We start from the raw sequence: 13,582 nt of genomic DNA, 5'->3' as shown, positions 1-13,582 counted from the left end.
CAAATGGGAGTGATGTGAGTGAGCCTTACATGTATGGTGTTGATCTCTGAACGAGCATTTTTCATAAATGAAAAGGATCGTGAAGTAATCACAGATGGCCTCATGAAAACTTTCAGACAACGGTCAGTAGAAAGCAAGAAAGAAAATAGAATGTTAGGAAGTATTAGCAAAAGTGCAAAGAAAGAAAAAAAAAACCTTCTCATGCCACTCTGTAAATTTGTGGCTTTGTCTTTAATACTGACTGAAGTTCTGGTCCTATTGCAGCAGAACTAGAAAAGGCATCTAGAACAGGAGTTTGGAGCTGCATCCCTTTGAGAAACAGCTAAGCAGACTATGATTTTAGTTTTCTTTTTTCCACACTGAAGAAGAATACATTAGAGTTCTTTGAAATCTAAAATTGCATGAGACAGTAAGTAGAAATTATTATAAAGAAATAGACTCAAATTGAACTAAAGGAGGTTTTTTAATGCAATATATCAAAGAAGTTTGGAACTCACAGTTGCAGTTGTAAATGAAAGATTTATGTATGTTAAATTCAATCAGACAAAGTAATTTAACAAAGTTACCTTTCTATTTCTAGGAACCCTATGCTGCAAATTCCTGTAGGTTAGGAGAGCATTCAGGGCAGGAACACTGCATACTTGCCCTGTTTTTATACCCTAAGCATCAGCTGTTGGTCTCAGCTGGAGACAAGTTACTAAGCTTTGATTTGACAGTGTAGGCACGTTGGCTATTCTTGTATTTGTGGACAGATTTCTTCTTGTACTACTGTAGAACAGCATCACAGACGCTGACTGGAGGTTGGCATATATGCTAAACCTCATTGATCTTTGTTTCCTGCTATATTACTCTTGGAAACTGAGTGTAATTTTCCATCTCCTATGCCTTGTGGGTGGGTCAGTCTCTCTGTCTGAATGCCTTCCCAATGAGCATTAGAATATTGTATATTTTGCCATGTGAAATCTAACGCTTCCAGTTTTGCCACATTTCTAGTATCTGCTGGATTATCCAAGGTGTGTGCTTTCAATTCCCATTGCCTTACATGGAAACATAGTAGGACTAGGACCCGTCTGTTTTAATACCTTTCCTTTATGAATACTTTTTCTAGCACCGTTTCTCTATTAGGAATGTTGAGTTTGTTCTAACTGTGAAGTAATCAGGAATGATATGACTATGATGTAACTGTGGATAAGGGGAGAACAGTTGACATCCTGTACCTTGCCTTTAGGAATTTTTTTGATGCAGACACGCACAGCATCTTTGTACCCAAATTGGGATGTTATGATCTAGATGGGGGACTACTAGATGGGTGAAAAGACTGATTAGATCATTAAACTCAAAGAGTAGTTGTTAATGGTTAGTACTCTACCTGGAGGCCAGTTACTGGTGTAGTTTGTCAGACATTTGCCTAATATCTTTATCGATGGCCTGGGGGAGGAGACAGAATGCACCCTCCTCAAGGTTGTGGACCGCAGTGAACTAAGGGGTGTGCTCCAGAACAGGGCTGCCTTTCTGAGGACATCAGCTGGCCAGAGGGATGTACTCATGTGAATCTAAATTCAACACAGACAAGTACCAAATCCTGCACCTCGGATGGACTAACACCCTGCTATGGCACAAGCTGGGGACTGACGGGGTGGAGAGCAGCTCTACTGAAAAAGACCCAGGGATCTTTTTAGATGATACGCTAAGCATGAGTTAGCTGTGTGCCACCAATGAAGGCCAACAAATGATTGGGCAGTATCAACAGAAACATGATCAGTAGATAGAGGGAAGTGATTATTCTTTTTAACTGAGTATTCCTTAGACTTTATCTGGAATACCACATCTAGCTTTGGGGGCCACAGTACAAGAAAGATGTTGATAAAATTGATTGAGCTCAGGGGAGGGTCATCAAGATGCTTGGGCTGGACAACATGATCATTGAAGAGAGGCTGAGACGGCTGAGTTTGTTCAGCCTGAAGAAGAGAAACTGGGACATAACAGCAGCCTTCCAGTGTGCTTAAGAAGTTTCCAAGAAGATGAAGCTAAGTTCTTCACTGAAGTGCACAGAAGGTGAAGGGGAGACAGCAGTCATAAATTGCAATGGGATGTTCTGACAGGCTCATCCATTCGTTCAGTGCTGCTGGACCTAGTGTAATAGAATTGGTGAGTGTATGTATGAAGTTTCATACTGTTTCATTGTCCCCATTTTACAGATAATAGAACTGAAGTACAGAATCTGTAAAGGCTCTTCTTTAGAGTTGCTCAGACTACATCCAAATGCCTTTCTAGTATGAGCTTGAGCTCAGTTGTGTCTCACATCTGTACTGCCTAATTGCTTGTTCATAGTCTCAGATAAGGAGTTGGAAGGTTGGTTTGTATTATGGTAACACTGAAACAGCAAGCCAGCTTGGGAAGCAGGCTCTTTGCTCAACTTGGCTATTACTGTTGACTCAGAGTGAATCATTTACAAGGTTAAGGAAAGGAGCTTGAACTCCTTGTGCTTTGTCAGGTCTATTTAGTCAATATTTTTTTATTAGCCTTATCTGGTTCCCATTATAATTACAGACTCCTTCCTGAGTATAATGCTGTCTCGTGCTTCAGATGGATGGTATTATTTTTGTTTACTTTTGTCTGTGGTATTATTCCAGAAAGTGAAAGCAGTTTGAGTTGTTCCTCAGGGACCTCAGCTGCTGTTCCATGTGCAAGAGGCTCCAAATGTTTAAATGTCTTAGATGAGAAAATGTGTTTGTATGAACTGATTTGCAAAGGGACCCAGAATTTGAGGCTATTACTATTCTGGTGTTGTATGTGCTTGACTCAGACACTGCATTAATAAAGAAAAAGGAAAAAGTGCTCATAAAAGCCTAGGACTGACAGCCTTGGAGCCTGCTGTTTGTGCCTTAACTCGTTTCAGAAAGACTGAAAGCCAGGATGAGATACCTAGCTGAGACTCCCTAGCCATTCACTTTAGCACCTTTGTGGAAAAAGCTATCTAACACCTGCTTTGAAAGTTTGTGGATATAACTCTTAGTCCCCTGGGAACTGGAATGAGACTGTCACCAAGTGATACATTAGTGAGTAATAAATAAATTCATTCTGAGTGTTGGATATGAGTAACAGACATAGCATCAGACTTGAACTTTGCACATTTTGCTTAGAGTGCCACTGGATAATGTGCGTGCAGCACAGCATTTTTTTAATTTATAATTTAACTTGTGCAAGAAGGCAGAAACCTACCTAACCCTAATACCACGTGGGGATTCCCCAGCAGTTAGAGAATGGAATAAATAGCTCAGAAATGATGAGTGTAAAGCTTAGGGTTGACATGATTAAGACCACAGGTAGAATTCAAATAATTTATTGCCCCTGTGCCTCAGTTAGAATCACTGAATAACAGAGGTTAGAACTTGTGGAGGTCATCAAGTCCAACTCCCTACTGAAAGCAGGGTCAACAGATTAGGCTGCCCAGGGTCTTGCCCAGTCAAGTTTTGAACATCTCCAAGAAGGGAGATTCTGCAACCTCTCTGGGCACCTGTTCCAGTCTTTGACCATGTCATCATGTAGATTTTTTTCCTTATGTCTGATTGGTATTTCTCTTCCCACAACTTATATCCGTTGCCTGTGGGATTTTTTGCTATACAATTTTGAGTAGAGTCCAGCTCTGTTTTCTCTATAAGTAGCTCTGTCTTCACTTATTAAATAGTTGAATATGTCAACTAAATTGCACTTCTTCAGGCTGAAGAAACCATCTGACTCAACCACTCATCATAATGTATGTGCTCCAGCCCCTGAGCACCTTGATTGTCTTCTGCTGGACTTGCTCCAAGTATGTCACTCCAGTAAATCCTTCATGAACTGGGGAGCCTCAAACCAGACACAGTACTCCAGGTTCAATCTCATGCCAAAATAGAGGGAAGTGATCACATCCCTCAGTGTGTTGGTTGTGCTCGCTGATACCAGTATGCTGTTAGCTTTGATGACTGCCAGAGCACTGTGCTGATTCAGCTTCAGCTTCTTGTCTCTGAGGACTGCTAGTACTTTTTCTGCAAAGCTGCTTTCTAACCAGCTGTTAATTAGGTTGGGTAACTATTGTTTGCCCGTATTAGATCTATGCTGACTCTTTTCAATCACCTCCTTTTCTTTGAAGTGCTGGAAATGGATTCCAAAAGGATTTGCTCCATATTTTCTTTGGGACTGAGGTTAGGCTGAACATCCTGTAGATCCCTGATATCTTCCTCCTTGGCCTTCTTGAAGATAAGCATGACATTTGGGTTTTTTCCAGTCATCAGTAACCTCATCTGATTGCCCTGACCTTTAAGATGACTGACAGCGGCCTCACAATGATGTGAACCAGCAACTTTATCACCCTCAAATGCATCCATCTGGTCCCATGGGTTTTGTTGGGTTTTTTTCTGTGGTTTTTACGACTTGAGTGTAATTCCCTGTTTGGATCTGCCCCTGTTTTATGCACTTCCTTAGGCTGTGCCACTAGACAGGGACCTGGGAATTCTGGGAGCAGACCTTGCAGTAAAAACCACGGCAAAGAATGCGTAGAGTTGTCTTACTAGTAAAATGTGTTCCTGCTTGTCTCATTCTTTCACTCCTACTCCCTTTTGGCTTTCCTGAAGATCAACTCATGAGGAACAGCCCCAAATATATTACTGCTGCTTGTTCAGAAATGAATTGAGAGACTGAGAGTGCTGAAGCCAGGGCAGTCTGCCTTAGGAAGCCTCATAGACACAGACTGTCAGACCAACCACAAATGGCAACAACAAAACAAATCCAGGCTTTTTATTTCAAGGTGACTGGCTTAGTGGATGAGGGAAAGGCTGTGCATGTTGTCTACTTCGACTTTAGTAAAGCCTTTGACACCGTTTCCCACAGCATTCTCCTGGAGAAACTAGCTGCTCATGGCTTGGACAGGTGTACTCTTCGCTGGGTAAAAAACTGGCTGGATGGCCAGGCCCAAAGAGTTATGATGAATGGAGTTAAACCCAGTTGGTGACCAGTCACAAGTGGTGCTCCCCAGGGCTCAGTGTTGGGGCCAGTTCTGTTTAATATCTTGATCAATGATCTGGACGAGGAGATCAAGTACACCCTCAGTAAGGTTGCAGACAACACCAAGTTGGGTGGGAGCGTTCATCTACTTGAAGCTCTACAGAGGGATCTGGACAGGCTGGATCCATGGGCTGAGGCCAATTGTATAAGGTTCAACAAGGCCAAGTGCGGGTCCTGCACTTAGGTCACAACAATTCCACACAACACTACAGGTGTGGGGAAGAGTGGCAGAAAAGCTGCCCAGAGGAAAAGGACCTGGGGGTGTCCATTGACAGCCAGCTGAATATGAGCCAGCAGTGTGCCCAGGTGGCCAAGAGGGCCAACAGCATCCTGGCTTGTATCAGGAATAGTGTGGCTAGCAGGAACAGGGCAGTAATTTCCCCCCTGTACTGGGCTCTGGTGAGGCCACACCTCGAATACTGTGTTCAGTTTTAGGGCCCTCACTACAAGAAGGACATTGAGGTGCTGGAACGTGTCCAGAGGACAACAATGAAGCTGGTGAGGGGTCTGGAGCCCAAGGCTGATGGGGAGCGGCTGAGGGAACTGGGGTTGTTCAGCCTGGAGAAGAAGAGGCTGAGGGGAGACCTTATTGTCCTCTACAACTACCTGACAGGAGGCTGTAGTGAGGTGGGGGTTGGTCTTTTCTCCCAGGTAACAAGCAATAGGAGACAAGAGGAAATGGCCTCAAGTTGCATCAAGGGAAGTTTAGATTGGATACTAGGAAACATTTCTTCACCAAAAGAGTTGTCAAGCATTGGAACAGGCTGCCTAGGGAAGTGGTTGAGTCCCCATGCCTGGGGTCTTTTCCAACCTAAATGAGTCTCTGATTCTAAATACAGACTTTCCTTTTTAAAGGACACGCTCCTTCTGGCAGCAGTATATTGGGAAAATTATTACATTAGCGATGTACTAGATCCATCACTGAAGAGAAGAAAGCCTGGTGGATAACATGCCAAAGCACAAAAGCACAAAATCGTAGACTAGACACTTACAGGGAACACATTTTGCAGTGAGATTCTTCAAAGCTGTCACATCTCTTCTGCATCCCACACTCTTCTGGCAAGAGAAAAGCTGCATCTGTGTGTTTCTGTCTCCTTACTGAACAGCTAATAAACTGTACTTTCTCGTGGCTTCAGCGAGATTATTGATTTGTGCAGTGATCATTATTGCAGCTGTTGAATAGATTTTTGCTGGAGAGATTGAGGGGAAAGAAAGGGGACATTGTGGGTTTTTTCTCCTGTGCTGTTTCTAAATTCTCTTGACTTTGTGTCTCTCATTACTATTTATGGAATAAAAATAGCTGTTTGACTCTTTTTACATGTTTTCATGGCACTATACTTCACAAAGGGAGGCCTGATTTATCCTTTCCTTGAAGAGATTCTAGTCATAAGTGAAAAGTTGTCATTAATGAGTGATTTCAACCAAAAGGGTATGTACAATGCTTTCTGGAGCTTGCATGGAGTTGGCCTTTCTCTGATCTGTGCCTACACAGAATGTTTAGAACAATGGGAAGAAAAAGCTGATTTATGGTTGAGGTGATATGATCGTGCTAAGAAGTGCCTTCTGAGTTACAAAACAAACAGGTGAGGAAATGCACTTAATTCTAATCAGTAAATTTCCTATTTCTGTTGTGTATTATTTGCTTCATAAACTGTTCAAGAATGAAACTCACCCAGTCAATCTGTGAACTGTTTACTGTGCTTTTGAGACCGTAAATAATACTAGAAAGTTATATGATTGCCTTATGTTCGGAAACAGTATGCCTCGAAGTTTATATTGTCCTTTTAATTAGGAGACTAGTAATAGACCACCATAGGAAGAACTTCCCCTCTCTCCCCCCCATCTGTCAGTTAATCAGAGGTAAGAAAATTGATGCAAGAGTCAATATCATCTGGAAAGCCTTCACAGTAATCCCACAGACTTGAAGGAAAAGGAGAAGGTAAGGTGGTCTTCAAACAGAATTCGGTAAAGAGTGAATTGGCAGAGGTTGTAACTGGAAATTTTTGAGTGCTGTGAGTGAGGTCAGATGTCCAGCTTGGCTGACTCCAGCTCATGTCAGGCACAGCTACCAGGATCAGAAGAGACTTCTGTATTTTCTCAGGAAGAAAATTCTGCAGCTTGTGCTCCTCATCCAGTCACATTCTGGGCTTAAAGAATGATAGACAGATTTCTTTACCTTGCTGAGATAGTAAAGATGCTGTGCATGTGGATTTGAGAATGGAAATCATACTGGGTGAAATAGATACACTGTGGGAGATAAGCAAAAATTGGGCTCTGAAGCTTGTGTTCTGAAACCTGGAGTGGTTTGACATTACTATGTTTGCCATAGGACAGAACCTACTACTGTCCTGAAGAGGAGAACTTACACCCATGCTCTGGCTTTTGCAATTAATAGTTTTGGCACCTTGGTACAAACCTGCCTTCATCAGTGATTTAAGGCAGTGTGCCAGACTGAACTAGGATGGCTCTGACGTGGCGACACACTTCCTTCTGCTGATTGAGAGAAAAATAACCTCTGGGGGAGGAATGGGGAGGACAGCTGTAGGCAGTGAAGTTTTAAACCAGTGCTGCAGGCTCTGCTAGAATTCCCCTGTCAGTCCTGATTTAAATCTGGGCTCTGCCATGACTTGTTGTCTGTTGGGACACATCACCCAGCCTTTCTGCCTTGGTTTCCCAAGGTACAGTAGTGTTTGCCTAGTTTGTAAGGCTATTGTTAGGATTAATCTTCAATCTTCAGTCTATTTCAAAGTTGCTAATTAAAAGGTGTTTCCTTGATGCTGGTTAAACAACTTTGAGAAACTTTAAGAAGCTTCTGAGAAGTTATATTAGTTAGCTAAGGATAAGCCTTAACGCTGGTTTTACACTGCTTGTTTCTTCCCATTTGTGTAGATGACATGCTATGTTACACCTTCAGTGGCATGTTTACTCAGCACATGGTATAGAAGAGCTGAGTTTCATTTGTCCTGGCATGGTGGGATTGGTAGCCCCACAAATGGGAGATAAGAATTACCTTGGAAGCCAGCCTAAGCAAAAGAAGTCTCTCTGATGCAGTAGTAGTTGATATCAGACCCCTTGTTCTCTTTTAAAACCATCCTTATTAAATTGATTTCTTGGTACATAGCAAGTGTTTAATAGAGAACATGTGGCTGAGGATTTGTTGTGCTCAGCCTCAGAGCTGATGTGTGAAGAACATTTTGGTTCTTTAATTCATACTTTTCCCAAAAGTGTCTCGCAAGAGTCTGCTAGCACTGTGCTGGATGGGCTGGCAGGAATCAAGAGGCGACTGGTTGGAAAAGTCGAAGTTGATAGGTCTTTAAGAAGGAAGTTTTTAATGTTGAACTTTAAATCTGCACCTCTCCTATGAGGACAGGCTTAGACAATTGGGGTTGTTCAGCCGGGAGAGGGACTTTTTACAAGGGTATGTAGGGATAGGATGAGGGGTGATGGCTTTAAATTGAAAGAGGTTTAGGTTAGATGTAAGGAAGAGGGTTAGATGTGAGGGTGGTGAGGCACTGGAACAGGTTGCCCAGTGAAGCTTTGGGTGCCCCATCCCTGGAAGTGTTCAAGGCCAGGTTGGATGGGGCTTTGAGCAACCTGCTCTAGTGGAAGGTGTCCCTGCCCATGGTAAAGGGGTTGGAACTGGGTGATCTTTGAGGCCCCTTCCGACCCAAACCATTCTATGATTCTCTGATTCTCTGAAATGAAAATTATTTTACCATTGTTATATAAAATTATATTAAAAAACAAAATTGAGAGGAATCCAAATCATCATTTTAGAAATTTTGCTGGAAAAAAGTGAGAATGTTTGTTTGCTTGGTTTTGGAGCTGCCAAAGAAACAGGTTTCATAGAATCATAGAATCACTTTGGTTGGAAAAGACCTTTGAGATCATCGAGTCCAACCTTTAACCTACCCCTGCCATCCCACCACTAAACCATGTCCCTAAGCACCTCATCTATCCCTCTTTTAAATACCTCCAGGGAGGAGAACTCTACCACCTCCCTGGGCAGCCCATTCCAGAGCCTGAAAACCCTTTCGGTGAAGAAGTTTTTCCTAATGTCTAGCCTAAACCTGCCCTGGCGCAGCTTCAAACCATTCCCCCTCGTCCTATCATCTGTTACCAGGGAGAAAAGGCCGACCCCCACCTCGGTACAGCCTCCCATCAGGCAGTTGTAGAGGGCGATAAGGTCTCCCCTCAGCCTCCTCTTCTCCAGACTAAACAACCCCAGTTTCCTCAGCCACTCCTCGTATGACTTGTGTTCCAGACCCCTCACCAGCTTTGTGGCTCTCCTCTGGACATGCTCCAGCAATGCAACGTCTTTCTTGTAGTGAGGGGCCCAAAACTGAACACAGTATTTTGCCCTGTTTTGATTTCCACAGTCTAGGTATTGATTTTAATACCTGCAAGAATGACTGAATCTGAAAAATAATTATTGCTAGATAGCCAAGAATCCCCTTTTATCTTTCATAGCAGAGTTCAAATTCCTGTTGCAGATTTCTGTAGATGAGTGCTCCTTGAGCTACTTTGTTTTCTTTGGATATCTGCAGTGGTGCTGATCCACTCCAGAAAGCTTCGCTGTCTTTCACTGTAAACTAACAGGAGCAAATAAGTTTACTGGTGTCAAGGGAAAGGTATGCTAGTGCTGCCTCAGGTGGTAGGCAGCAGATGTAAAAGAATGGATTTAGGAGCTCTGGAAACATGACTAGTACGTAAGGCAAAGTCAGCACCACAGCCCGGCAGCATAGGCAAAATATTTTATTATTGCTCCTTTCTCTGCTTTGAAACAGTAGAATTGATCAGAAGCTCAGTTCAGAGGGATAACTGCCCAGTACAGTTATTGTAAATACATCTAAGTTGAACTACCAAGGCTTTAAATTTGGTAGCCTTAAAGGAGGCTTTTTTTTTTTTTTTTTGTGGATCTGGAATGATCGCTGCCAGAGTAAGAATGGAGGTTCAGGTTACCAGCTAAGTTCCAGAGACGCAGCCTGTAGAAGGTTAACTTTTTTTTTTTCTATGTGAAATAATATCCCTCCTCCTTTTCTCAGGTAATCTACTGTTTTCTGTGTCTGTGAAAACAGCTCAGTGTTTTAGCTGTAATGGTCAGGCTCACTGCAAATAGCCTGGCTAAACAGAAATCCTTATAATGATGCCAAACTATTCTGCTGGGGCACTTGGTGGCTGTACCACAGAGACCATACCTACTGCGCCTGCCTAGCTGCTTCCCAGAGTGTATTTATTGCTCATGTAAGCGGGTGAAGTGCTACCTGTTCCTGATCTGTTTGGGAGGCTGTTGGGAAGGAGAACAGCCAGGGATGGATGGATGAATCGTCTACCTGGGCTGGGCTCATGGTCCCTGAGGGGTAGATGACCTACATCTGTGTTATAAAAGCAGTACCGAAGTGGATTTCTGGACCATCTTGTAGATACTGGGATAGAAGGGAAACAATTTTCTGTGTCCACCTCAGCAATTCTTAGAGCAGTTGCCTTAAATGTAACGTTGTTGTGCCAGCTGGCTAAGTCTGGCTATGAAAATGAAACTGAGCAAGCAGACTCCTTCAGCCCAGCATTTATTTTTCTTCAATAGAAGGTAGAATCTAACTGTCTGTGAATTAAGCTGTTTCCTGGATGTGATACAACCTGTAAGTGATCACCTTTTGACCCAGCTTTGCTGTTCTGATGGCGGGTTGCAGTTGTCAGAGTAACCACTGTGCTCTTAAAGGGGTCATTTTCTTACTGCTCTCATGTGTTTAGCTTTATCAGCTGGGGAGCTGGCTTTTAGGGGCTTCAAACTTTATTTCTCAAGGGGTGCTTTTAATGCTTTAGATATTTTGTCATACAACTTGTCTCCCTGGATAACTTGGCTGCCTGTTAAAATGCAACTGACTGAAGTCTGTAAAGCTGCCACCAGAAGTTTTAATCTTTCAGGCATGATTCTACATGCCATTTTATTTGCCTGCAAGTGCAGAATTGTTGTGTGTACCTCATTTTTCAAAAGCTCTCTCAAATGTTTTAATCCTTTCATTTCTACTATTTGATCTAGCTTCATCTAAACCTGTTCTACATCCTTCCAAATGCAAAATTCCTCTATAATTCCTTTAATCTTTATTTCCTCTGTTTACTCACTCATTGCTGGATCTTTAAGTTAATAAATAGTTTCCAAGTATGGGACAAAGAATACAGGGGTATAGGGCATCTCAACAGAGACCTGTCTTCAGCTTGTGTTTTTCAGGTACAGTGTAAGCTTGCTACACTATGCTCTGCTGTCTCAAGCCTGACCTAAGAGACAAGAGGAGAAATAAGGATTTATGTATTTGCACAGAATAGGTGCCATAAGTGCCTACAGATGCCAGTGAAATGACAGAACCTGGCCTAAGGCCTTTATAGCCTGGATTAGACATAAACATGGTTTAGTCTTAGGGGCACTTGGCCTTTGGCAAGCTACTGTTGTAGTCAGTGTCACTAGTGGTTGTGTGTTATGGTATGGATGCCAGCCTAATGAGAGCACCTACTTTCTAAGGGCCATAATCTGGCCTTTATTAGATTGTGACAGACATGAATCAAGTGACCTAGAGGTGAAAAGCTATTTGCTACTGCTTAAACCTTTCTCTTTTGATGACTTCAGTAGGCTTTGGAATTTCAAGACATTTTCTCCCTCTTCTCCTCCCCCCCTCCCTTAGCAGGCAACCATATCACTTTTCCTTTAAGTTCCACAGCAGCCTGACCACAAAGGGATTATTTCATCTTCAGTCTGTGTGATGTGCACAGCACAGAGATTCCTTGTGCCCTTGTCTTTTAACCCTGTGTGGCATTTGTACCATTGTGAAAGAAAGCTTTTCTCAGAGCCCTTCCTCATAAAATACTGTCAAGTCATATAGATTGGCATCTTTGTCTCTCATTTACTATTGATTCAGCAGCTATACTTTAAGATAATGAAGACTGAAGTAGTTCCTTTAACATAAGCTGATATCAAGAGTGTTCCTTGTTGGAATTTTGGTGTGAATATATGTAGAACAGGAGGAGTCACTTTTGAAAGTATTTATGGCACAGTTACAGGAGTCACCCAGAAGAATTACCTGTGTCAGAAGGGTGTATAGAAAACATATAGCGGGTCAGAAGGGACTAAATGTATCTATGAATCATAATACCTGTAGTACTATATAAGTAATACGGTATTATTCATCAAAGCTTCACGTTACTATTGCAGGGATCTCAAAGAAAAAAAAAGCAAATTCTCACTGCAATCATGGCATCGTCTGTTTGGAGAAATTCTGGATAGTAAGTGCTAAGAATAAGCAGTTCTAAAATAAGCAGTTACAAATCAGAGTGGGACAGTGGTTTCATGAGCTATGGGAAACCCGGAGTCTACTTTTAAAGCTGGTTTGAGAGGCTCATGTCCTTAGTTAGGTTTGTTTGCTCTGATCAGGGCTTTCTTGAAACAGATTGTCGCTCAGCCTGTTAAGTTTAATTACTCTCATTCCTAGCACTACTCCTGCCTCATTTTCTCATGGTGTTACCACTGGCAATACTGCCCCAGAAATGAAGGACAGATTATTTTACTTTGAAAATTGGAGTGATTTTTAACTTTTCTTTCTCTCTACTTTTATTTTATGGAAAATACAGAAAACATTAGTATTCCACTGTGAACTGTTACAGCTGGCTATTTTTACAGCTTCTTTGGTTAGGGATTTTTCTCCTTTCTGCTTTGCAGGGGTGAACCTCATCACTAGTAGTTCTTACATGATCTATTCAGATTCTTCATCTTGTCTTACTCAGGGGTTGTGACTGTTGATTTTCAATCTTAGATGAAAAAAATTACATTTTACATTAAAAAATCCTAGTGTTCTGCCCATTAAAAGGAGCCTATCTCCTTTTGGTTGGGTGTGCACATAAAAACTTCAAAACCACATGCATCTGTTGATGATTATCACTAAATGTATGTTTCTCCTGCATAGCAAAGTTTCTGTATCCCCATAGGTAGCGAGTGCCCTTCTCCGAGAACACAGATCTCTGCGATGTGCAAATCAAGAGTTTGTCAGCAGAACCCCCATTCATCCTGCCTGTTCTGAGAATGGCAGCATGGCAACACAGCTTCAGCAGCCAGTACCTAGGTCATAGTGTAAATGAGTATTTACTTCTTCAGTGGTGCCTACATGTATATGGAGAGCCAGTATCTATTCCAACAAATTAGTGGTGGATACTATCAAGAAATGTTTGTAACCAGATGAACAGCTTGAAATACACGAATGAGAATTAAATATAAACAAACGTGAGGATTACATCTAAATAGCAATCTCTTCTCTGGAAATACGTTAAGTTTGGAGCCTGAAGACCATTAGCTTTATGGGAGGGATACGCTCTTCATTTTCCATTGAGACTGTGATTTTAGTTAGAGGTTTGAATCATTGCACTACAGAAATATTATTTTATCTCCTTAATTCAGGATTAATCAATTATTTGAATTCTTAAAAACCCTAGAAGCAAACTCAAATCCCTTTCTGTATTTCTTCTGTAGTATTTTCCAGTGTTACTAATTAATTTG

At 42.0% G+C, this 13,582-nt stretch overlaps 1 protein-coding gene across 1 annotated transcript in view; it reads left to right on the top strand.

Moving 5' to 3' along the window:
- Positions 1 to 13,582, top strand: part of BCAS4 (breast carcinoma amplified sequence 4) — a 43,993-nt gene that overhangs the window by 26,827 nt on the left and 3,584 nt on the right. The window lies entirely within an intron of this gene.

Source organism: Egretta garzetta, unplaced genomic scaffold (assembly GCF_000687185.1).
Source record: "Egretta garzetta isolate BGI_Z169 unplaced genomic scaffold, ASM68718v1 scaffold188, whole genome shotgun sequence".
Classification (NCBI taxonomy): Eukaryota; Metazoa; Chordata; class Aves; order Pelecaniformes; family Ardeidae; genus Egretta; species Egretta garzetta.
Note: the sequence above shows the minus strand (reverse complement) of the source record. Positions and strands in the feature narration are given on the sequence as shown.